The sequence below is a fragment of the Meles meles genome, chromosome 10 (assembly GCF_922984935.1).
Source record: "Meles meles chromosome 10, mMelMel3.1 paternal haplotype, whole genome shotgun sequence".
Taxonomy (NCBI): Eukaryota; Metazoa; Chordata; class Mammalia; order Carnivora; family Mustelidae; genus Meles; species Meles meles.
Window position 1 is genome coordinate 21,789,617 of NC_060075.1, and position 4,710 is coordinate 21,794,326.

Here is a 4,710-nt window from a genome sequence, read left to right on the forward strand (position 1 = left end):
GCTCCCCACTGAGCAGAGAGCCCAATGTGGGGCTCGATCCCAGGACCCTGGGATCATGACCTGAGCCGAAGGCAGAGGCTTTAACCCACGGAGCCACCCAGGCGCCCCATTTCATTTTATTGTTTTATTCTTTTAAAGTCGTTTGTCCACCCAGCACGTATCTTGGACTCACAACCCCTAAATAAGTGTCGCGTGTTCCGCTGATTGAGCCACCCAGCTGTCCCTGTGGGCTGGCAGGCTGGCTCTCTTCCTTCCTTCCTCTTTCTTTCTTTTTCTTTTCTCCTTCCTTCCTTCTCTCTCTTTCTTTCCATAATTGCCATTTTTTTTTTAAAGATTTTATTTATTTATTTGACAGACAGAAATCACAAGTAGGCAGGGAGACAGTCAGAGAGAGAGGAGGAGGCAGGCTCTCCGCGGAGCAGAGAGCCCGATGTGGGGCTCGATCCCAGGACCCTGAGATCATGACCTGAGCCGAAAGCAGAGGCTTTAACCCACTGAGCCACCCAGGCGCCCCCATAATTGCCATTTTAACAGGTACGAAGTGATACCTCATTGTGGTTTAACTTGCATTTCCCTGGTGGTGAGTGATGCTGAGCATCTTTTTATAATACCTGTTGGCCGTTTGTATGTCTTCTTTGGAGAAATGTCTGTCCATGTCGTTTGCCCATTTTGGTAGTGTTTATCCATCTATCTTTATCTGTATTTGCTGTGGAGTTATAGAGGTCTTAGATATTACAGATCTAACTTCCTGCCTGATATGTGGTTTCCAGATATTTTCTCCCATTCTGTAGGTTTCCTTTTTACTCTGGATTGTGTCCCTTGCTGTGCAAAATCTTTTAGTTTGATGTAGTCTCACTTGCCTATTTTTGCTCTTGTTGCAAGACCAATGTCATGAAGCTTTCCCCCTATGTGATGGGGGGAGGCTAGAATTTGAATATAGTTATACGTATCTGTCATATGAGGAAGAAAAGGTCTCTGCCTGTATAACTTTTCCAGTTAACATCAGCAAGTTAATCTGCAAGCTCACATACCGTGATCTCAGTTTATAAATTCATCAGAGTCCGAGCAGTTGAGCAATGGGTCTTTACTGCTGGGCTGAAGAGCAGAAAACGAGAGATGCATTAGTGTCCTCTTTTCTTTCACCCTCCTTGTCCAGAGACATTTTGTTGTAAAGTTTCAGTGCAGCTCACCTCCAGCCAAAGATCATCTTTTTAGCTAAGTTCCATTGCTCCGAATTTGTTTATAATCACAGCCTATTCAGTCACAGAAGAAACCTGCAGACATGGAGTTAGAGGTTGCATACGGCACTAAGACATCATCCCAGTTTTAAAGTCTAGCGCAGATTAAAAACCACAGGTGTAACATTTCTACCAGATGCGCTGGTTATCTCTTAAGCTACGTACAGACTCCATGAGAACATACTTTTTTAAATATTGCGTCTAGGACAATCAGTGCCCCGATTCGCACAGCCTTGAGAAGTTTCTCAGTGTCCGCTTCCAGCTGGTGATGAAACACGAGTGAGCTTGAGGCACTGCTGAGGCATTCGAGCACCTCTGGTCCCTCCTTCCCCTCACACTTCAGTTTGGGGGTTTGGGTTGCACGTGGCTGGAATGCTTTGATCACTTTGCACGTCAGGAATGCCGGTGATCTAAAACGATGCCGGGGTCTTGAGTAGACCGGTTTGTCCATTTCAGGCTGCTGGTCAGTGGGCCCCTCTAAGGCCTTCCTTCTTCCTTCTGTGACTCCTGGAACATCAATCAGAAGATGAGTATCCTACCGTGTAACTCTTTGAACCAGTGTCTGGCTAAAACTGGAATGTCCAGCCCAGTATATTAAAAAATCACCTACGAGAAGAGGTTCTGCAGGTCTTCACAAGACCTGGAGTTTCCACGAGCATGCCTGATCTTTACAATCCAAGCTTTCAGCGTTGAAGTTAAGCTGCTGGGAAGCAGTTCGGTCCTTATAATCCAGGCAGTCAGTGGTTGAGTTAGAACACAAGCTTGAAGCTCCACATCCCTGGACAGAAAGAGAAGCTAGGACTGGTTGAGATGGCTGGTGCCTGCACTGGTACCTGTGGGGTCGAGCGTCTCTGGCCCAGGAAGCTGGGGATCACGGGGGTCAGGTAAGATCCACAGTCCATGTCTCCAGAGTAGGACACTGAGCAGCATATCCATGACCGTAACCTGAAGCTCGAGTATGGGTCCCAGGGTAGGGCCTCTGTGTGCAGGAAGAGGAGGCGGACAAGGGATCAGACAGTGGGGAGACAAAATTTGGAGTCCAGATAGACTTAGGAGCCCTGTTGCCGGAAATGGCTCGGACCGAGGTGCTAGGGGAGGGAGTTAATTGGCCACTGGTTCCCCTCTGTGAACTCACTTCCTGAGCTGGAGATGTCCTCTTCTCGGCAGCTCTGACTTTGTTTTGACCTCCGTGTTGTAGTTGTTTCTGCTTGATGGTGGCCCTTTGCTCTTTGATTCTTAATCCATACCCGTGCCCTGGCCCCCGGGCAAGCTAGTTTTCAGCAGCATGTCTAGTTGCACCTGGGGGAACGTCGTCCTCTCCTGACGCTGTCTCAAGGGATGGAGGTGGTGGCCAGGTAGCCCACTGAGGAGCAGCCCCAAGGGGTCAGGCTTGCGCCCATTGACTCTGTGGGCCATCACGCCAAGGTTGTTGGGAGGTGCACTGTTGGCCAAGATCAAGGGTACCCAGCTGGAAGGTCACGCTTCTCCTGGGGTGGACAGGCTCCGGGGCCTTGGTGGGTGGATTTGGAGTGCAGGAACTAAGGGCAGGACAGACGGACAGAGGTGCTGTTTCGTGGCCTCCTCTTCCTGCTTTTCTTGTAGGAGTTGTCCAGCTTCAGGCCTTAGGCTTGTCTCTAACCCATTTCGAGTTGACTCCTGTGTGTAGTGTAAGGCAAGGATCCAGTTTCGTTCTTTTGCATGAAGAGATGCCATTTTCCCAAGGTTATTTGTTGAAGACATCGTCGTTTCCCTTCCGTGTCCTTTCCGTCTTGGCGCCTCTGCTGAAGATCAGTTGACCGTAAACGTGACCAGTTACTTCTGGGCTCTCTCTTCTGTTCGATTGGGCCACATGGGTGTCTTAAGGCTGGCACCAGTTTGAAAAGAAGTCACTTTACTACTTCTTTAAATATTTGGTGGAATTCACCAGTGAAGCCATTGGTCCTGTGCTTTCCTTTGTTGGGAAGCTTTGAATTACGGATTCAACCTCCGTATGAGTTACAGATCTGTTCACGTTTTCTATTTCTTCTAAATTCAGGCTTTGATGTAGGTTGTGTATTTTTAGGATTCTTCCCATTTCTTCTAGGTTGTTCAGTTTGTTGGTGGATAGTTCACAGTAGTCTCTTATGATCCTTATTTCTGTGGCATCAGTAATGTCTCTTCTTTTATTTCGGATTTTATTTATTTGAATGTTCTTTTTTTTTTCTTAGTCTAGGTAAAGGCTTGTCAATTTTGTTCCTCTTTTCAAAAAACGAGCTCTTAGGTTTTTTTTTTTTTCTCCTATTTGTCTACTTTCTGTTTTGTTTGTTTATGCTCTAATCTTGTTTCCTTCTTCCTGCTAACTTTGGGCTTCATTTGCTCTTTTTTTAGTCCTTGAGGTATAAAGTTGGCTTATTTTTGAGGGGTCTTACCTCTTTACCTCTTTCTTAACATGGGTGTTCCTCACTATGAACTTCTCTGAGGATTGTCTATGTTGCATCCCATAAGTTTTAATATGTTGTGTTTTCATTTTTGTTTTTTCTCAAGGTATTTTCGAATTTCCCTTTTTATTTTGTCTATGATCCATTGGTTGTTCAAGGCCATGTTATTTCAATTTTCACATGCTTGTAAATTTTCTGGTCTTCCTTCTGCTTTTGATTTCTGGTTTCATTCCACTGTGGTCAGAAAATACACTTGGTATGATTTCCGTCTTCCTAAATTTGAGTGGTACATGTTTTCAAACAAGATATAAATTGTATCTGTTGAAAGCAAGTAGAGTTCCAAGGAAAGCAGACTCTGTAGAAGGAGATTAACATGCAGGTAGTTTACTAAGGAAATTTTAGGATTAACACCGTGAGAGAGACGGAGGCAGGACCGAGCAGAGAGAGAGAGACTGGGCAGCAGTATCGTCACAAGGAAGGCCTCAGCCGATCCTGAGGGGAGCACGGGAGGAGGGATCGCCCTTCAGAATTGTCCCGGGTTGGGGTGAGGGGCCACACATGGAACAGTAATTGGATGCAGGCTGCTCCTGAGAGGGGACGTCACTTGGGTGAGGTGACCCTTCTCAGCGGAGAGCGGACAGCCTGCAGCACTCCTAGTAGCTGGGGGAGGAAACCCGCCAGCGCTACAGGAGGCCTGGCGGCACCAAGATCTCCGCATTCATGACAGTGCGTGTTGTGTGTGCTACTCTTGCCTTTTTGGCCCAGTGGTAGGATTTTGAGATTTATTCATATTAACGTCTATAGCTGTAGTCGCTCATTTTAATAGTCTCACAGTATACAGTTTTATAAATACCTCACAGATTTTTTTTAGAGATATGTTTATTTGAGAAAGAGAGAGAGTGCATAGGCATGAGTGGGGGAGGGGAGAGGGGGAGAGAGACTCAGGCAGACTCCCCACTGAGCCCTATGCGGGGCTCGATCTCATGACTCTGAGATCATGACTTGAGCTGAAGGCAAGAGTCGGACGCTCAACTGACTTGAGGCACCCAGGAGCC

The 4,710-nt window shown here is 46.8% G+C and overlaps 1 pseudogene; it reads right to left on the bottom strand.

Annotated features, from left to right (window-relative positions):
• Positions 1 to 1,767: 1,767 nt before the first annotated feature.
• Positions 1,768 to 2,654, bottom strand: LOC123951491 (annotated as a pseudogene).
• Between the last annotated feature and the right edge of the window lie 2,056 nt (positions 2,655 to 4,710).